This window comes from Poeciliopsis prolifica, unplaced genomic scaffold (genome assembly GCF_027474105.1).
Source record: "Poeciliopsis prolifica strain line A6 unplaced genomic scaffold, Auburn_PproV2 SCAFFOLD001, whole genome shotgun sequence".
Classification (NCBI taxonomy): domain Eukaryota; kingdom Metazoa; phylum Chordata; class Actinopteri; order Cyprinodontiformes; family Poeciliidae; genus Poeciliopsis; species Poeciliopsis prolifica.
Window position 1 is genome coordinate 22,698,041 of NW_026562376.1, and position 22,048 is coordinate 22,720,088.

At 41.4% G+C, this 22,048-nt stretch overlaps 1 long non-coding RNA gene across 1 annotated transcript in view; it reads right to left on the reverse strand.

Moving 5' to 3' along the window:
* Window positions 1-671: 671 nt before the first annotated feature.
* Window positions 672-22,048, reverse strand: part of LOC129366031 (uncharacterized) — a 44,785-nt gene continuing 23,408 nt past the window's right edge. Inside the window, exons 2-3 of the long non-coding RNA XR_008606576.1 lie at window positions 803-978; window positions 672-737 (exon numbers count right to left, since the gene is read on the reverse strand). This is a non-coding gene — a long non-coding RNA (uncharacterized LOC129366031). The remainder of the gene's footprint in view (window positions 738-802; window positions 979-22,048) is intronic.

The following is a 22,048-nucleotide window of genomic DNA, read 5'->3' on the forward strand; positions in this document are numbered from 1 at the left end:
TTTCACTTTCTCTTCACTTAAAGCAGCTTGAATGGTCTTGTCGCTGAAATGTATCACACTAGTAGAATCGATCGATTGTTATGTCTTTATTCGCTAAATCGTTTGTTTGTTTGTCAAGCAGCCAAGTTGAATAACCATCTGAATCAACACACCGTCACATTTTAAGCATTCACCAAGCTGATGGGTCTGAAAAAATACAAAAGTTAAATCATCCGCCATTTGCAGACGCTTTCCCTTTTTGTTGTGCGAATTAAATTTATATCTGAATGTAGATTTGGTTATGAAAAGGGATGTCAGGCACCCTGACAGATCCACGTTTGCATATGCATGGCTTCTTGCATGGTCTGCTTCAGCCTCCTGCAGCCTGATTAAAACTGCGACATGATTGAAACTTGTATAAATTGGTGGCGACTGTTTTGCTCCCGCCTCTGTTTCGTGACGACTGTACTTAAGCTGTTTTGTTTTTCTGTGTTTGAACCTCGTTTTTCTTCCTTTTTATTCCAAACAAAATCCTAACTGGGGCGTTACAAACAAGAAGCTCAGGCTACAAAATGTTAAAAGTTGACAGGGTCACTCATCACGCTAATGTCATGTTGGATGCGACTCGCTCAACCCACATGCAGAACACAGACAAGAGAGGGAGGAATCGGATAAATACAAACGTATTTTATGACAGGACAGTTGATGAGGTTTGAGTTATGTCTCTTACTGGATCCGGATCATCTGTGATCTGAGGGCTGGGGAGAGACGAGAGGTAAGTGGATAGTGAGAACAGGTGAAATGAGAACTGGAACGGGCTTACTGGTTGAGATGAAGAGAATCCGCCAGGGTGGGATGCTGGAGCCGGGGTCTTTGCGCTAGAGGAGGGTGCAGTCTGGGTTTAGAGGGCCGAAGGAATCAGGGGTGACTGATCTCACATCGGAGGGCGGGCGGGAAGTCAGGCCGTCAGAGGGGCCAGAAGCGGATCTTCTCCAGATGCTGTGCCGCAAAATCAACAACAGAGGATCCTAGGTTTTGATCTGAGGTCAGTGGGCAAACTCGATGAGAGGAAACCCGGGAGAGGTCAGAGAAGACAACAAAAACTGGAATCAGCGGGGAACACAGTGAACAAATTCGCAGATAAATAGGCTCAGAGTACCAAAATCGGTAAACACTCAGGCGCTGGAGAACCGACCACCCGCTCCTCGGCGACAGTTTGTGGACTATTTTTGGATTCTCCGGCGTTTTATCCCCATCATTTTGCTTTCTGATTTAAAAGGCTCCGTTCTCTTTAGGTCCTTGTGAAACACCCCAGATTGCGTGATCTCATCCCAAGACAATCCAACACGTTGAGTATCCCCAATTTGAGATCGGAGCGGTTCAGGTTCACTCTCAGTGCAACAAACATGGCAGGAGAATCTCATTAGATGATCTTTAGAGCCTCCACAACAATCAAAGTGTACCTGAGGTACCAGTGTAAATCAAGCTTACTTGATCCCCGCTACAAGAAAAACCGACCATCTCAGAGATGGGAGGGTAAAATGACAAATTAAGAAATTAAGGATCTGGCAGAAACACTGTACAGCAACAGGATGATGACGATGTTGTGGAGGGAAGACGAGATGGAATTCAAGGTCAGCGGCACTGCAGGTCCGTCATGCCCCGGGCCTTTCTATTAAAGGCTCAAACAGCTGCTGGATTTTCCTCACGACAACCAAGGAATGGGATTAATGCAACGTGCAGCAACGTTTCCATCGTCATTATCAAGCGTCCGAAGGGAAATGCTCTCACTGCTCAGGTCATCACGACATCCTCTTACAGAGGGAACACTTTGTAACAAAACCGCACATTTCATCGATGTAGTCAAGATTTTTATCTATTGTATTACTTTGTTAGTGCGTGATCATCCATTTTGGTCCCAGACCAGAGTATTGTTGGTCGTTAAATTACTGGTCGCACAGCGGCCGTCAACGCGCCCCTCTGGAAGTGATTAAGATTCATTTCAAAACCTTTCAGACAGTTTTGGAGCACGGAGGTTTCCTCCCGGTAAGTCTCTGAATTATTACCGAGACAGGGAACTTTTTAAAGCTGATCCCAGAAGCGATGGACGGGGGCTGAAATTGCTCGCTAACGAGAAACTTGCAAAAACCTCCACCAACCTGGAGGCACGCTCCTGTCCCAGAGAACCGCTCTGGTCATAAATAAAAATACGGTGAGAATTGTGTTTTCTTTTCACAGGGAAACAGCGCGTCCGTTGGAAATGCGAAGCGAGTTCTTGGCCGTCTTCCAAGAGAAGGCGGTCTGCAGGCCGTGCCGGAAAACCGCAGAGACCCAACTGGATTTGATTTCAAGGTTAGCACCGTCTCTTTCCTCCTCTTTATTTCTTTAACTCATATTACTCTGCCGCTGTTGTCTGTCTGAGCGGCTTGACGGGATCCTTATCTGAATTCAAAATCTGGGACATGGGCTGTCAAAAGAAAAAAGAAAATCAAGGCTCCAATTTCTTCAAATTATGATAATCTTGTAAATGTTAACAGATGCTCATTTTTCAGCTACCCTTATCAGCTGGACCTTCAACAGCCTGAAGTATCAAATCACTCGCTGGAGTCACGTTTCACGTCTTTTGTCGTAAAAGCTTTGAAGTACTGAAGAACATCTTAATGACAATTTGGATCTTAATGGAAGCACTTGAAATGAATCTTTCAACAAAAAAAAAATACAGGCCACCCACTCAGCATAATAAAGAGGTTTTGGAAGGTTAATTAATAATTATGGTTCACCTAAAACTATGAATTATTCTTACACATACGCTGCCTTGTAAAAGCATTCAGACTTTAAATTTTGTGATAAAAACTGAAATGTGGTTTTTAATTGGTATGCCAATACTGTGTACAACCTTTTGCTTAAGCCACAAGGCTAGAATTGAAGCCGGTTCTTTGCAATATGGCTCTCGCTCTGTTAAAATGTAAAGATGGGCCTGGACTTTGACTGGGCCATCCAAATACACTTGCTTAGATCTGGCGGTTCTGAAGCTGCCTTCAATGGCGCTTGGAAGAAAGTTTGGTGAAAATGAAGTAAAGCAGACTAAATATTTGTAGTTGAACTGGGATTTGGAGCTACAAAAAGGGGCTGTGTGATGTAACATCGACTTTTTGAGCTTTAAATCGTGCAATTATGTTATTCCCTCGTCAAAAACATACCTTACCTGGAGTGTTGTTTCGATTCTTTCGTGCATGTTTGGGAAATACTGTAATCTCCCGTGGCAACCTTTCAGCTGTGCAAAACACCTGGATGGACGTAGCTCCGCCTTCGAGCCCCCCCTCATCTCCTTCAGACTAGCCAGCAGCAATTAAACACCAGGTGGAACTGCACATCACAGCCCAACGATTATGAATAAATTATGTCTCCAAAAAAGTCCAACAAAAGCCTCCAAACATCTTCAAACTCCTCTGCTTATGATTTGACAGTGTAGGTTAGCTTTTCCTACAAACTAAAGTCTGGCTGCAGGTTTTGGGTGATTGTTCTTCAGCCTCCTGCAGTTTCTAACAGGTTTTCATCCAGGTCATGTTCCAGCTCCTTCCTGAAGAGAAGAATCCCTCCATCATTTTGCCACCACAACGTGGTGATGCACCGTTTAGGACGACATGCACTGTTTGAATTAGCTCAGAGTAATTATGGCTTTCTCACAACTCTTTTGTAAATTTGGGATTGTCACCATTGACCTCTTGGTCCCACAACTTCCTCCCGCATGCTGTGTTCCTTGGTCTCCATGATGCTGGTTTTTTTTTCCCCCATTAACAATCTACCAAATTTGAGGCTTTCACAAAACAGCTGGATTGGTAATGGGCATAAACTGCCCAAAGTCGTTCTCTGAATACAAATGCACTCCACACTTTTTCACTTTGAAAGCCACGCATTTTTCCCCCCTCCAGCTCACTTTGTATCGGTCCATCGCATTCAAGTTTCTGATTGGCAAAGTGTGAAAAGTTTAAGGAGTGCGAATACTTTCGCGAGGCGCGACATGTTTCTGTGCACTCAAAGACGGCCCCGCGAAGAGGTTTGATCAGTCATTCAGTTCACCTGCGTTCCTGGGAGCTCAACAACAGGGACGTAAAAGCTGCTTCACTGAGGGTCCCGTGAAATACGTGGTTCTCAGCCCCTGCGGCAGCAGCGTGGCCAGACTCGTGCCGAAGTTGAGCGGGAAACGAGCTCATGTCAGGCGATCGAGCTGAACGAAACAACAACTGTAAACTGGCTGAAGACTCATTATCGAAATCAGATTATTAGCAAAACAACTGCAAAAGTTTGATCCCCAAACTTTTAAGATTTACTATTGTTCCTTTTCATGATTAACATATTATCCTTCTGTGATCAAATCAAAAGAAATATTTGAATAAGACCCTCTGATGTCTCAGAGACATTTTACAATTTTCCCACTCTTTTGATCAGGAAAATGATTGCTCCTTCCAGTTAGACTTTAATTTTCACTATAAAAACATTGGTGCTTTCTTCCCCTTCTTCTTCTATGCCTTTGATAAAGTTCAAAGAAAAATAATAGAATTAAGTTAGCAAAAATATAATAAGAAATAACCGTCACATATTGGCATTTGGGGCTGGAGGATGGAGAGTTTTGACAGCTATGGCAACATAACATGTAATTATGTTAAGCGACAAAATAAAGGCTGTAATCATAGCGGGAGTCCAAACCAAGTCTGTCTAGACTGCTCATGTATTGAACTGGAAACTTGAGCTGTTTTGTAAGCATCCTAACATAACAGCGTCTGTAAATGAAGGACACGCATCAATAGATGAGCTTATGTTCTTTTTATAGCCATGTCTGTATCTAAAGCTGTGTTTCCATTACAAGTGTGTGGAAAACCTTCCTGTCTGTAGTTACATCCGGTTGTCGATCACGTGACTCGTGTGACGCGAAAAAAGTGTTTTCGTTGCAGTTTTGTTTTTTTTTTTGATACAGCCAAAAAAAAAACATCTCAAAAACCTTTCATTGAAAAACATGGGTTCTTTGTTGATTTGCGCGATTTTACGGTCAGTGGAGACGCAGCTTGCGTCCCAGTAGTCGTCATGTAATGTCATAAACTTGGCTTGTCAGTTCCAGAAATGTATTATTATAATTCACTTTCTCAGTTTTATTATGAAACATGCCGGATATGACGCAGTGTCAGTCGTTATTGAATAAAAATTAGGTTAAAGTAAAAGCATTTGGGAAAATTTAAAGACGCCTCCAAAACCCCTAAATATGTTAAAAAATGTGACAAATGAGCAGGTTTTCATGACAGCACGACTCAGATCAAATCTGGGGGATTCTGATATGTTCCTTGTCCCAAATTGACTAAAAGTCTCTCCAGCAGGTTGGAGACCTGGAAAAATAAACTTTTAAAGGTGAAACTACACATGTATTTTGATGAGACGCCCAAAACCATTCAATTCCTGTTAATGTGAGGCGGCGGCGGCTTTCCTCGATTCTCTCTTGACAAAAAGAAACAACAATAAAGTTTCCATTTCAGGTTCAGCTCTAACTTCAGCAGACCAGAGCAGAGCAGCGTCGGCATCGCCCGAGTCCACCTGTCCGTCTCATGCCATCAATCATGAACAAGACAACAAGGTAGCTGGACTCTTGCTGGAGGCAGAAACTGAACCCAGGCCTGGAGGGGGAAGTCCATCTTTCCCCGGTTCGGAACCGAGTCCTCCGACTGACTTTTAGGAAATTAGATACTGGTAGCAATGGGGTGGAGAAAAATGCATTTTAAAAAACAGGCAACGGTCGATTGCATATTTCAACATAACTTTTGTTAAAATTATTGAAAGGCAGCACTGGCTGCAGGGAAGACTCTGGATGGTTTTGTTTTGCACATTTAGAGCCGTCGATACTTCCTCTTCGGCTTCAGTAAATACTTGAAGGTTTGACAATACCTCTTTTCCTGTTACTTGCAACAAACTGATAACCAGCAAAGCAAAGAAAAGCCCAAAGACGGACATCAGCGTACTTGCTAAAATGTAAATATACTCACCTGAAACGCTGGAGTCCAACGACCAGCGTGTAGATCCACATAAATTTACAGCAAAGGTTTGGTAGCATCTCCCTGTGAGCCTCTTATTCACGTCTAATGCCTTGTAAAACATGTCCGCCTTATCTTCTCATTGATTTAGCAAGTTCATTTTATACTCTGCCGATACAGTTATAAATATTATAGCGCATTGATTCGGTCGTTATACATTTGATCGCACACCACTCCAGGCATAAAGTGCAAAGCCTTTAGGAATGGATCAAATAGTGAAGCGAAGAAACACATTTTCCATCTGTATCATCAGAGTTGATATTTATTTGTGTCTACAGTTTTCTCTTTTGATTAAACCCCAAAAAATAAGATACAAAAAAAAAAAAAAAAGAAAAACAACACATCAGTACTGCTGTAGCTCCAGGTCATTTTGTCGTCCGGACTCATATTTGTGCTGGTAAAAGTCAAGATGGAGGAAAACAAACACGAGACATACTTGTTTATCTGTTCTGGTTGAGGGCTTCAATCATCAGTCAACCATAACTGCTTCAACTGTTTTTTTTTGTTTTGTTTTTTTTTATGTTGCTGAGTTTTCCAGGGCAGATTGACTGCCAATAGATGTCTGGGTTGTTTCATATCATCGCATATATCCAGCTTTTCTAGTTTGAGAAAAGTAGTCTTCAGCAGACTCCATGAAAAAGGTTGGAGTGGCACACTGGAAAAAACAATCAAGTATTTTCAGTTTATAGTGCAAATAAGTAAACTATTCAGCAAGATGTAAGAGCTTGTTTTAGGTCAATAATTAGCTACTTAATTTTGACAAAAAAGTACTTGTTCCATTGGCATTAGTTCATTAATAAGACATTTTTTCCATAAGTGAACTGGAACCAGTACAATAAAAGTGAATAAACAAGGTCCTGTATTTTGCTGAAAAGTTACTTATAAATCAGTTTCAAGTGTACCAAGATGTTTACACTAGAAACTAGACAAAAATGTGCGGTAAAATTGTGGGTTTTTTTGCAGTGGAGAAACATGGCAGCAACTCACGACCAACCTTAAGTAAACGGCCGTCAATCACGTAAGGGCCTATGGACGACCGCTCTGTATTTTATCCTTGATTATGTTTTAAAGGGCAAAACTTCTTCAGAAGTGCAGGACCAAGTATTTAAAGTCCACAAAGACAAACGAACAGCCCGTTTTCACAATAGGACGACGGCAGCAACCACTCAGCCACCTCCATGCCGTCCGTGATCAGAGCCATCTGGTGTGCGGTGGAGACACCAGCTGGAGGGACACAGGACAATGTCGGCCTGTGGGAAAAAGGCAGGAGTCACGGCGTGAGTTCTCTGAGTCAAGCGATGTCTCACCGCCGCGGCAAGACGTCCAGGCGACGCGGCGCGCTAACAGGCGGCGCCGGTGAAGCTGCTGTTTGGAGGAGGGAGGGGCGTTTCATCAGAAAACAAAGAAGAAAAGGTGGCTTTCAGGGAGGATTGCTGAATCCTTCGAAGACGGATACGAGTTTCGATCCTGACCTCCCAAGTTGGGCAACGGTTCAAGAAATCGTTATTTATACGCATTTTACAGTTCCGACCCCTGGGAGAAAGTCGTACCAGTTCACAGGCCGCTAATCCAGTTCATTTTCACTGATAACACCAAACGCATTCCATTCTGTCTGCAATTATTGCGTACACAGAGAGGATTGTGTGGAGGAGAATAATACAATGAGAATTACTAATGGCATATTGTAGATTGAAAGTGCACTTACACGATCTGGCAAAGCCTAATGCAATCAAAATATGCTGTGAAGGGGGTTGGGGGGGGGAATGTTTTTGTGGAGAAATATTAAGAATAAAACAGCAATTACATCCACAAGTACAGTAAATGTTGCTTTACAGAGATTATCTGATTATTTTATCCTGTTTGTTCCTCCTACAGAGTTTCCTTGCCTTTCCCTCTCATTTTCAATGCACGGAGCAACAAATCCATGATTATGCTAACGAAGATGAGGGGTAAGAGGCAGTGGGGGTGTGTGTGTGTGGGGGGGTGTGTGTGGGGGGGCTCTTATTCAGCATGGCTGCATTCACAAGCTTGTTGAAACATAAGTGTTTTGGCAGCTGGATTCTGCCACTGCGGATGCATCCAGCTCAATCCTGGTTACCCGTGTCCTCATATCCACCGGTTTTCACGTCCTCACCGTGGCGGCCAGACTGACTGCCTCACTGATGCAGTGGCCCGCATAGGTTGCAGGTGCTGTGTCGCTGTGTCGTCCAGGAAACGGGGACACCGAGGCAGGAAAGGATTTGCATCCTTGTTGAGCTGATCTACAGCACCAAGAAGTTCATGCCCGCCCACCGATGTCATATGGATTATGAGCTTTTAAAGTCTATAGTTAGACTCAAGATGTGGGAGCACAAAACTCAGAATAGAAATATTATGCATGTACCTTCATGAAGTCAAGATGCTTAGTCGTTGTTGAACTTCCAGACAACTCCAAAGATGCAGAAACACTTGACTTGTCTTGTCCGACATCCACACCTCCTTTTTCATGATTTGAATATTAGTGTGTGCAACTTCAATATTGTAAAGAGGAACTGTTATATAAAGGGTGTCTTTTTGGGCTCGTCTCCAATAAAAGTCCCTTTTCTTTAAAGATGTTCAATAATATTGTCACATTGTTGTTTTACAAAATCTACACTTGAAAACCGAAACAATGCAGAACACAAAACTATTTTGAGCTTTCATTGGACCAAAAGCCCACAGGTTGCACAGACTCCCATTCAAACTGCTGGCTCTACTTTCTTTGGAAAGGTAGCAGGGCAGTTTGGGGGGAAATGAGTAATATTTGGTCAAATGTACCCTATCAGCACGGTAAAACCTTCTCAAAAGCTTAATGTTAGCTGCTGTTATTATGGCCAGTGAAGCCGGTTTCCATCCACACTGACTGGATGGGTTCATGCTATGGAATAAACCCCGACTCCAAATCAATGCCCTCAATGGAAATGTGCAGCTGCCCACATGGACAACCCAAAACGCCCTCTGATTAAAAGTTTTAGGATCTGAAGACACAGATTGAGGAGAAAGTATGCCTGAAGGAGTCAGGGTCATGTTTCCCTGTAAGATAGTTCAATCAATTCTCAAGCATAATGATGGCAGCAAACTTTCAGTGTCCACTAAGTGGATGTAATATTAGTTTGAGTCATTCAGTTTGAGTCATTCAGGGGCCACATTTGAGCTTATATAATGCGTCCGAGGAGATTAGTCAAGTTTTCCCTCGTATTCATAGTCCTATGATGGTATCAGTAGTTTTTACTTAAACATGCCATATTCAGTGCACTGTTTAAGCAACAGGCAATTTCTCACGTGTCTTTTTTCCAAGGAGAAAAAAGATTCAGGGTTTGAGGTCTACATATCCGAAGACAAGAGAAGCCAGAAGAACCAAAGGATCCTGGAAGAGAGATGTAAAGACGTCCATCTTTTATCAACTCTGAGTAACATCAGCAGTGGCTGGGACATCAGTTCTCACAAGAAAAAGAAAAATCTCACCAGACCTGAAGCAATACACACAATGTCACTAATGAAAGAGATCTGGAAAGGTCAAAGCTCAGAGAGTGGCATAAGTGCACAACCCATGGGTGGTCCTCACGAGAACCGGTGAATTTCCATATAATTCCCCACATAATCCACCTCCTGACAATTCCCCTCTGTTTTCAATCTCTATGATAAAGAGCTCTGGGGTAAGCAGAGTGAATGAAGGATTCTACCCCGAGATAAGGGACAGAGTGGAAAGCAGCGGGGAAGAACAGCAGCTGCGCTCCTCGAGACAGCCAGCTTGGAGGCTGAAGAAATTTTCATCCTTGCAAATATTGATTTCTGTCTGTGCTGCACTTTCCATCAATGCTTTAAACTCACACGCAATCCCAAGCCACCGCCGGCTCTTCACGGCCTCGTTTGGTACCGGGCCAGCGGTGAATATGAGGTTCATTCACTCCATAAGCTTTTGGTCATTGTGGCTATTTACTGTATGTTTTTACTCCTTCAATAGTTATTTTCTTCAGCCTAACAATTATGAAATCACTTGTGAGCGAGGTACGGACATAAGCAGTCGTTCTATTTGCTGTATTGTAATCAAATGTCGTGTGAAACTCTTTTGCCTCAAACTATCACAGAGCCAAGATGGCCGCTGTCTGTCACCAATGCCTAATGCCGATTCGACACATACTACAGTCATATGAACTTTGTGGTCATCTAATGCTTGGAATTAAGCGATAGCAATGCCTAATTTAGTTAATAAGCATATTTAGTATCTACATAGCATTTAAAAAAACTGCCTGAAGTTGAATTCCTTGTCACGGAGCCTTCCTGATGCCTGATACATCACAGCTTTTACGTTGGAAAGTGGACAGCATCACTCAGTAACAAAAATTCTTCCCCATTACCTAAAAATCATGTTTCACTTTAACAATATCACTTAAGTCTTGCCTCGTTCTCCAAAACCTAAGACAGCGTCCTGCCTTGACATCTGGACCTATGGTTACACATCTACTTCTCAAGCAATTGACCGTTCCTTCAAAACTAAAACTAAAAACTCAAGTGACGACCTGGCTCTTTTTCGACCATGTTAAAAACATAAATGTTTTTTGTAAATGCTGTTTTATGAGAGAAAATACAAATCTCCAGACACTGGAACATTGTGTGATCCTAGTACATTATATTTGCATAACGTGTAAAACTGTCAGCCTAGAGAACCATTTTCAATATTATGTATAATTAGTGTTATTGATTTGCTCTTGGATGATGAAGAGAGACGGCGCACCTGTTAATTGATTCCCCACTCTAAAACCAGAGGATGATACAATTTTTATTCAAAGCTATTCCGCTCCTGAGACATCTAGCTGTCACCAATTACCACACACAAGACGCCGTGTAATACCGGAGCTGTCAAACGCTCATCGAAAAGCCAGCACACAGTTTAAATTGTCTTACACCAAAATGGGCGTTTATTCCTCAGATTTCGGCTCAGATATTCATGATCCCACCAGCTTTCAGAGCTTATTCTGTCTCTCGGGTGAACAAGCAGCTACTCCTCCGGGGGATTTTGGACCCGTTTCTGTTCACGTTTGAAACCGAGACGTTTGATGCGGTTTAAGGCACGAAAACAGCACGTCTGTGCTGATTTACCCAGGAGTTTTGGAAGACAGATATATGTTAGTCTTTCACTGTACACCGAGCTCTGTTCAAAGAAGATAACAAGGACCCTGGACCCTCAAGGGACCCTGACCAAGACTAAATGGGTAAAATTTATAGTGCCTTCACTTTCACACCAGCACAGATAGCCTGGCTGAAATACTAGACTTTGTATGGAAAAAAATGCCCAATGGCAAGGAAAAACTAACTCACTCATTTTGAGCAACTGTACACTCACTTAATAAATTATGTAGCTCAAAAATATAAAATCGTTATAATATATAGCCATAAATATAAAATGACCCATAGGCCATTACAGGCTTCACAGAAAACAAAAACATTTTGATCAGTGTTGGTTTAATTTTAGCACAATACTGTCCTTATCAAGCCTGGATTTAAATTTGAGAAAATAACACACACACACACACACACACACACACACACACACACGCAAAAAAGACAGTTTGGCTCTTATCAGCCATCTTGGATTTGGAGGAAATTTACTTGCAATTACAATGACTGGCCACTGAGTGAACCTCAATGGAAGGAGGCAGTAGAGAGCACTCTCTTCTCTGTGAATGTCCACCAGACAAAGCGAAGCGCTTCAAAGAAAAAGCCTTTTTAAATAACTTTTCACATCAGTCACCACTATGAGCCAGAGGGTGCGACTTTAAATTGTTACGCGCTCGGTTAATCCAGAACGTTTTAGAGTGGTTTAACTTCATAAAACATTCGTGTGAAGGATGGAGTCGAATGCTTTAGTTATAGCATTAAACCCCTGTGTGAAAAGCCTTTATGTGTTTAATTGAAGATGTTTATTCAGTGGGGAGATTTAAAAATGAAGAGTAAACGAGGCCTAAGTAAAGGTAGAATCTTTCAACATATTTCAAAGTGAGGCCACCCCGCTGCAATAAAAAATCATACTGGGTGTGTGTAGGTGTGTGTGTGTGTGTGTGTGGGAGGGGGGATGGAAATGAACAGTTCACACACGGGCAATCAGAAGAGTTGAAATATTTTGTAAAACTAAAATCCGTAGCACGCAAACTGTACAACCGTCACATGTCAGTGACTCAACCCGATTCTGCTTGCACATCAAGAGAAACATGATCCAATTTCCTTTCCCAAAGTCTGATTAATTCAGTTTTGTCACATCTCCAGTTTCCTGCGTTACTGACTCCTCCACGCACTGAGTGAGACCGCACCATCTGGTACATGATGCTACCTCAGTGTCTGCACACAACAGAGATGTGCTCTTTGTCATCTGTTGGAGCAGGAACTCGGTGGGTTTATAAATGCCGCCTGTCCGCCCAGACACAGGCCACCTTTCACAACTCCCACCCCGCCCCCAGCCGAAGAGCAGCGTCTGTCGACTGGTGCTGATGTCGGCCCATATTTGCCGGCGCCGGCGCTTCAGACAGCCTTTCATGTCACATTCATTACACCTCTGAGGGCAGTTGTGCATCACAACTTCTCAGGGGTGAGGCAATAAAGGAGGAGAGCTCTGAAAGTGCAACCCAGAGTGAGTTTCGCAATCGCGTCATAAATGGTTTCCCCAGAAATGTTTAGAGAGGGGCTGCCGATGGCAGGAGAGCGATATGTAGCGTTTCACTACCCATCGCAAAACCAAACATTTTTATACACCAAATAGATAAAGATGGACACATTTTTTTCTCATTGATTGGTTGAAGCCAAATAAGTTGTAACGAGAGAGAGAATATATTTATGAATGTATTAATTAATCACTGCAACTTGTGACTTTGGCCCATCCATTTTGATGCTTATAATACCAAATGGTGATTATGAAGGCAATGTGAAATGGTGGTTTTAGAACTTCTTCCATCAGTTTCTACGCAACATCTTCCCACAATATGACAACAGCGTCAACGTTTCTCTTCCTCTAGTCCACGTCCGCAGTCTGTTATCATGGTTTTTATGACAAGATAAGTAATGAGGTACAGTTTTACAGTTGGTCACTTAATACTATAACGGTAACACCAAGCATGGATTTGAGCACAGGCTCACCGGGGGTCCAGAGCAGGGCCGGGGCCTTTTGGAGTAATGCTTTGTATTTTTGTGAACGAATAAGGTCAGAATGTCTTAATTTTAATGGCTGCCTAAGAGGCAGTTGTTGAAAAAATGTCTGATTTGTTCTAGCAAATTTCCATCATGAATGCTTGATTACTATTGGTCCAAGTTGGACGTTTCTAACAACAGAGTGAGTGACAGCGGAGCGCAGGAATGAATGAAAGAAAAAGAAGAGCGTGACCGAGAGGTGATGAAAAAAATATCCGACCTCACAGGGTTTTTTTTTAAACCTCATGTTTGACATGGAACAGAACCATAACTCTTCTCCGCTTCTCAAAACGTTAGGCAACCATAGGGTGACCGTTGTAAACGGTGCAAATGGAGAGCTGACCTGGGGGACAGGACTGTCCATTGGCCGTCTCTCATGGTAAGATATGGACCGTTCATAACCTAATACCAGAACCACACTGAAGAAACTCAGCTGTACACCTACGACTTTTAATATTTTTACTGCAATCCTAAAAAAAAGAAACAAACACAGACAGTACAGAATCAGTCTTAGAATACATGATTGAAACAGTTTGTAGCTTTTGGGTGGGTTTCTGCACCGAGGCCTTGACTAGAGATACTGTCACTTCACAACTTTTCATTTTTGTTGTGTTTGAAATTCCTCTTCTGTGTTACTCCGCACTAACTCCTTATATTCAATTTAGGTGGAGAGAATGTTAAAAACATGGAATGTATTTGCATATAAAAAAAAAAGTTTTGTTTTTTTTCCTCCCCTCCACCAATTTAATATTCTCTCGCTGCTGTTCAAGCCTCACCAGTTTCGACTCATTTGCATAACAACAAGTGCCGCATTTGTGCTTCAAGATTTCCAAGGTTCTTGAGAGCAATCGGAATAATTTGGAGTCATTTCCATTCTCATTTTTGGAAATTCTCAGCCACTCATGTGCGTATTCGCCTTATGTCTAGATGTGACGGCACTTCAGGGTTGTCGCCGTCTGAGAGCGAACACGGCAGGTCAGCAGACGGCGGTTATCGAGGCGCAAGTTTGTGTTGCTGCGGATGTTTTCTAAAACGTGTCATCAAAGTCTAGAGAAGGGGGTAAAAATGGCGTCAGCTGCTGAGGTCTGTTGCTGATTTCAGCATTTGTTTTGTTAAATTGAAAGGAAATGCCTGACACTTTCTTTCAGTTTAATTAAGCACACGTACATATTTGCTTAATTGTATTTAAAAGAACAACAATCACGTTCTATTTTAGAAGCAATCCAGCACTTGGCAAACGTTTGTTAACGTCTGTTAATTCAGATCTCCACATCCTCCATTTACTCAACTGCTGGAATATTTTCTTTCTCCTTCGTTCGCCTCCCTTCCCATCTTCTTTTTCCTCGGCTGTCATAAAAATAAGTTGAGGCAGATGCTCAAGACTATAAATGTAGCTAAAGCTTCTGCAAACTAAGTGAAGAGTAAGGCAAACACAGTCTAAAGCTGCTGCATTATACATTTAATACATGAACCATCCAGGGCGATTATAAAGGACCAGACTCTCAATTTTGCTGCTAATGAGCCGTTATTCACTGATGGTGGAGGAGACACCTTATAAATTTTTTTTTTCTTGTAACTGTTAAGGGTAGGTTTTAGGCAATAAATAGGAGGGAGTGTGTAAATGAACAAATAAAGTCCTCTTATTTATTTATTTTTTGTCTCTGTAAAGATTTCAAGCCCTTTTATGTGTATAGTCCTAAATGATGCCTTCAGGGAATGTTTTAGGGTACAATTTTCCTGAAAACCACTGCAGTGAGGAGCCCTCAAAACCTTTTGTTAAAGTTTTTGTGGCAATGGTGTAGTAATAAATACATATCCTACGGGAGACGTCTGCTCTACTAAACTGCGCGGTGAGTTTGTGCTCTTAAAATGTAAAAAAATATATATTTAAAAATCAAATTTTCATCTCATACGGCCCCAAAAAAAGAAACAACACAGTGAGCTTTGCTGCTAATGTGAAGAGCTGGTTGAGTTTGATGTGAGTTAATGATGTGACAAAGTCTTTATTACGTAAAAATCAACTTTTTTGAGTTTTGCACTCCCTCGTCAAAAAATAGCTGGAGTGTTGCCTCGATCCTTTCGTGCATGTTTGAGAAGTCCTTTCATCTCCATGGCAACCATTCAGCTGTGGACAAAATTTCCCTTCGTAGCTCCAGTGTCCAAGTGTCAGAGTTTCCGAAATACAGAGCAGCCCTTCCCTGCGACTCCCCCACTCGGCTCCTTCAGACTAGCCAGGAGCATTTAGCAATCATCTGGTGGATCTGGGCATCTGCTGAGCTCATTATACAAACTACTGCAGTGAAACTCTGGTAAAAATGTTGCTGAAGGCCATGTTGTGACAACTTTCTGAAGGCAGAGTTTCAGAAACAGCAGGAGCGTCTTAAAGAGACAAGTGCCCAATTTCAAGGCATTGAATTACAAAATCTAATTTCTTTTAAATCATATTTTATATATAGAGGATGTGGCATTTTTCTTTCTTTAGAAAAAAATACTGGTTTTATGTTTCTATTGTTTATGTTATCATGTTATTTTATCATCTGTGAAAAGAGCCCCAATAAAAGAAAAGATAAGAAAAGAGAGAAGCATTTTGTGCTAAATCTTGTACAACTGCATGACTCACTGCCGAATATTTCAAACACGTCCGGCCAAAACGCTTACGCACTTCGTTTGAACCTCCACAGGTCAAAACAGTTGAGATTTGCGGCACATTTTGTTTCCAGGAACCTTTCTTTCTGCCTTTCTCTTTTGATTTCCAAAAACCTTCCAGCGCTTTGAACGCAGCTTAGATCTTGCAATGGAAATGCTGCCGCTCAATTATGTGCGCCGCCTTTTCAGCGAGCTATAAGACATTCCTTCGCGAAAACACTCCAGCTGAATAACTAAAGAGCACTATTTTGTGTTAATGCGTCTAATTATCATGTTGTCATGATGACATAAATAATTCATGTTTTTTTTTCTTTTCCTTTATCAAAACAATCTACAATTTATATTCGCTCGTTCGTTTGTTTATTTGCTTATTTTGTTAGTTCACACTCCTCCAGAGAAGAATCTCCAGACTGAAAAGCTCTTAAGCGACAACAGGCAACTGGTGCTCTTTGCAGATTCATCCCCAAAAGCCTCGCATATTCCTAGAAGTTTCATAAAAGCGCCCACCATGTTCATCTGATTGCTTCTTGGAACTCAGAAGAAAGAAAATAGAAAGAAGAAGAAAAAAAAGGGAAGATTATATTGAGGCTGTTACATAATGTAGTTTCCTTGTTCCCTCACTGACAGCAGGACTCAGAGCATATAAATGTTTAACGTGTGCCATGAAATAACCATTTTTCCTCGCTAATTAGGATGCCACTCCGGTGCCACTTTCCTCGTCTATTTGTCTCCCCGTCTTTGCACATTCCTCCCGAGCAATCTGGTCAGTCAGGGCGACAGCAGAGAGGACGCCAAGATAAAAGCACCATTAATTAGGTTAGAAAATAAAATCATTTGTAGCATTTAGACCTCCTTGAAAATGCATCGCACACCGAGAAGCGATAAACAGAGGCGAGAAATACGTGGACGTCTGGCGCGTCACACCATGGTGGGAACAGAGGAAGGAAAGAAAGAAGTAAGGATGGAGAAAAGAACTCTTGATTTGCTCTTTTGTAGAAAAAATCTCTGATTTGGGTTTCCGTTGTTTCAGTTAAACATGTTAACATCTCAAATCATTTTGTAGACATCTTATAAGCGTTACATTGCAAAGTCAAACTTCTTCTAAGTCATATTTGATAATATGGAGCCTGTTTATAACAGCTCGAGGTAACAGTTACTGGGTTGTGCCATAAAAAGACATTATGTCTCTGGAAAATATATAATACTGCCCCTTTAAGTGAGGGGTGATGATGTGGGACTGTTTCTCTTCCAAAGTTTGTGAGAAATTGTGCAATGAAGTAACAAACTTATTTCCATGTCATCATTTAGGAGGAATTTTTAAATGAAGTGAGAACACTTTTGCACAAAGTTGTCCAACTCTACCTACATGCACCATGTAAAAAGCTCCGAACAAGATTATTTCCTTCAATGTAGAATTAAATATTCTGTTTATCCACGGGAAGTGCTACTAGCTAAGTGTTGCAAGCCATTGTTAGCATAATGGGGAAACAAAACATGAAGAAATGTATTTGTTTACACTTACACATTTTAATCAAGTATCTGAGTCAGATTTACAAACCCCATGAAACCATCGATCATATTTTGATTCGGAGCGTCCTTTTATCCTCTGTATCACAACAATGCTTTTCAGTCAAATTGCAGCGCAGTCGGAAGAAACCTGGACAGGGAGACATTCTTCCCGTCATAATAGCTCTGAAATGGCGATCATAAACCGTTTAGGTTCAGAAAACAGGACACTGGAGTGGCTAAGAGGTTTCAGAGAAATATCGATGTAAACATGACAACGCAGCGGCTAAATTCGAGCAACGAGAGAGACACATTTTACTGAAGTGGGCTGTCCAACATCTCAGGAGGGCGAAACGGTCAGAACATATTCCACAGGAAATTAAACCAAACAGTGAAGCTGTTTGTGAGGTTGCTGCTCAAACAACTCGGCCTCTCGGGTTAAAAATACATTTGCTTAAAAAAAAAAAACAAAAGAGAAAACAATGGCATCCTGCTCAGTCTTGTAATTTAGGGAAGTCTTGTGACAGAGGGGAGAAAACAAAAGAAAAATTGGATATGTCATAACAAATATGAAAGCTGAATGAGTGAAAATTTAATGATTCCCTTTCTGCTTTGAAAGGCTGCAAATACAGGGCAGAAGGCAATGTTGGTGTCTTGTTGCTGTGCTGCAGTGGCCCCAATGCCCTCAAATCCGCCGTTTCTTTTCCAATATTGTTGTTTATATGCTTGATTAGTCTTCACTGCACCAACAGCACTTTCATAAGGTCAGAGTTGGCGTGATATTTAAATTCTTTCTGTTCGTTAAGAAAATCCAAACAACACAGTTAACTGTTTAATCGATGTGACGTTGATATTATTACAGATGAACCCATCTTTGACCTCCACACATTTTGATCCACATCAGGGCTTTGCATTGACTTCCATTCATGTCATTAAATTGGGTTTATTTGCACATTCCTGCGACGAGGCATGTAAAAACCTCATGCAGTCATCAAATATGAGCAGTAAACAACACAATTGGTCAAACGGCTGCTCACAAGGCTTTAACCTTGATTTAAAGTGTTTCTGTTATTAGTAGCTGATTTAATGGCTGAACTGGACATTTTCTGGAACTCTAACTATTTCTAGTCTATTCCTAACCCTAACCTTAAACTTAATTTACACTAAACATCTAAAGCTGACCTCTAACCTCAAGTGTATTAAGACTTGGCATTGGTGAGGTCCATTGGTCCTCAGAAGGCGAGGAGGAAGTTAGAAATTGTTCAGCATAGGATAGCTAAACAAGTACACACCTATATTCTAGCCAAAAAGAGAAAATGTCTGACATATGTATTTAGTACGTCTTCCTGGTGTGCATATTGGACTTCAATGTACCATTATTATTATAACTGCATTGAGCAACAACAAAAACAAAACAGATTTAATGCATTCGTCCACATTCAAGGCAAAAACAAATGAGAACTTCAGGTTTCCTTCACATCTTGCAGCTGGCACTACTTAGGCGAGAACTTCAGCCTGTGGTCCCACCTTCAGCTATTTCCACCCCTCCAGCCCCCAAAGTCCCAATCCAAATCCCAGGCAGCATAATCTCATCCCCCCACTCTGATGTACTTCCATTTATCCCCAGCCTTGTGCCGCTGCCAGCTCAGTCCTGTGTCGGGGAGGAAGGAGAAAGAGGATTTCTTCTGCTTTTGCCTTGCCGGGGCACTTCACTGAGGTTGTAAGTCCGTATCGGCTCGGAGCGCCGCCCAGGCGGCTCAGTGTCACCCCTGCAGCGCGTCGACACACAATGGCCGCCCGCCTGTTATCGCGCCACTTGCAGCCCGGCTTCACCTGAATGACTCGAGAGGCGGGAATAAATTCATGCACAACGTCAGCAACTTGAACGTGCATGCAGTTTCAAAAGCGGCAACTGTCTTCAGAAAGAAGAGTGGACTGCTTTTATGACAGGTTTTTTTTCTTTAAATACCGAGCAAGTCACACCTACTGGCGACCTTGGGAAAGGTGTGTGATAAAATTGCAGTACCATCATCACCTTGGGCTTTTCTATGTGGGGAAAAAGTCACATAGCAGAAAGTATTGTCAGGTTTTCTTACCCCAGAAATTACACTTATTTGTAGAGTTTAAATTTATGGCCTGAGCCCGACCCAAACCCGCTTGGTACAAACCTACACATGGCTCGTCACACACAAAGTTATAATTCCTCTGCTGTCGTGTCCATCCAAGACTTAAATTCTACTGAAAACCTGTGGGGATGTAGAGAAAAGAGAAAAAATATGGAAAAGTTGCGCAATGGCAGTGATAAAAGTGTTTTCCCTCCGTATCTTAAAAAACGTCAAATGTTACAGATAAAGACAGAGTGCTGTCCTACTGGCAGAAACAGCAGCTGCCTTCCTATTAACCATGAAATTCAGCACGTTGGAATTGTGAAAATAAATTTGCTCAAAGGAAATTAACGTTTTACGATTTCGAAAAAGTTTTGCACTGGGATGAGACGGGTTTTTTCCACCCGTATAGAAACACTTCTTTCACATCAGACAAGTCACGTCATCACCAGTCAGCTGTTCCTACATGGCAAAAAGGACGAAAAAGACAACAGGAAGTGGTAGGAGGATTATGGTTTTTTCAGAGAATGTGCTGATGATGTCATCAGACGACTCACAGCATCACAAAAGATTATGGGTCAATTCAAAGTGTTGAATCTGAACTACGATTTCCTCAAAACATAGCCGCTCTCAAACATAGTTATCCATGTGTGATTTTAAGTTAATTTCTTATTTAGTGGAGTCACCGCAATTTCGAAATAACTTTTTTCAACATCGGAAACTCAGCTGCTTCCATACTGTCTTAGATTAGGTCAAAATAACTTACTTCTTTGTACCCAACACACCCGTATATCTGCTCAATTACAAAAATGTGTTTTCCAAATTGTTTTCTTGCGAGATTATTGCAATTGTAATCCAAGTTTAGCCTTCTGATTTGCTTCTCACATTGGTGCCAGTCACTGGAGCCGTATTCAAATAAGATTTACTGTAAATGCAGCAGAAGTAATTATGTGCTTCAGTTACAGTATGTCCTTCATTCAGCAGAGAAGATCCCCGAGAAATCCTTACCTCTCGAAAGTCTTACGCAAGACAACCTCCGAGTTTGTGTTTGTCGCCGTAGCTTCACATCGCGGCAAAAAAAAGCATCTCCAGAGCACATTTCCTCCACTCCAAGATTACGTAAAAAAAAAAAAGAAAAAGCAAAAAATGCAACAAGTTGCCTTCAGGGCAGACTGTAAGAGACCCATAAAGGTTTGAGAAAAGGCTTGCGCCTGAGAGCTGATGGTGTTTTGCAGCAAGACACATGAAAAGGGAAAGCAGTTTCACCCCCCTCTGAGTAAAAACCCTTGGAACATTTAAAAAGGTTTCTATTCGTAGATTCCGCACTTCAGAAGGGTTTCAGCCATGTATGATAAGAGACCCTAAACCTAAGTAACTATTTTACATAATGTTCTTTTTTTTCCAAAGAAAAGCATTGAATGGTTTTTATTTTTTTTCATCCCTCGCTGTGTAGAAGAACAGCCCTTTTGATAGTTCAGCGTTGACTCTGCTTGTCAGTCACCTAAGTTTTACAGCATCTTTTGTGTTTGTCACGTCGACACGCTTTAACAAATACTGAATTTTGTGGTTGCTGCAGTTTTTTGTCAATCGGATGGTTTTTCCAAGTTGTCAGCTGTTTTCATTTTGTTGATTGTTTTGTGAAGTGTACAACACCGCGAAAACGCTTTAAATCACTCATAATTCTCTTGTACTTTCCTTTCAGTGAACCAGATTTTGCAATTCTCTCCAAACGGTCAGTCAAAGTTTTTTATTTTTCATCCAGACCTTGTACCTGACCATGGCAACGTAAGAGAGTAGTTACTGGGACAAAATGCCAAAGAAAAGATGTTAGGTGTGCAATCTATTGATAGAACAGTGACATTAAGAATGGTGAGAAAAAAGAAAAAACTACGAGCAAGAACCTGTTCTGGGTTCTTCAGAGGCTCAAAGCTAAAGTTTTTATAGAAAAGCTTTTGAGGAATCACCTTTTTGGTGCACAAGTACTATTTTTCCATGTGTCAGACTGTGTTACCTTTAATATCTCCCACAAACTCAACCAGTGAAAAAGGCACAAGATTGTGTTTCTGTGATTTGTTAGGAACACGATTCCTAAAGCGTGTGTCACAATCTCTTATTTTTGCCACAAACACTGGCTTATTCAGAGCCACTTTCCAACTGGGTCCAAACATGAAGAAATTAAGTGTAATGTTCATGTCACTTACAATCAAAATGGGGTTTTTCTTTGCTTATTTTGAAAGAATTACACCGGAATAAAGATAAAGTGAGGTTTATTGCTGGGACTTTTTTTTTTTTTTCAATTTAGCAAAGTTATGTTCAATTGTACTGTCAACAGGTTAGGTTTCAACAATAGAAGTTGTATCTTATTGGTTAGCTTTAACAACAAGCCACTTTTATTCTAGGAAACAAGGCAGTAGAAAACAGACTAAACTGAATAAGGGTGATCTTGCACACTGATTTGATTCACTAAAATCCTCCCTTGTTATTTCATGGGAACTGGAGCATATACATTCATCTTCATAAAATCTTTTTTAAAGTTCC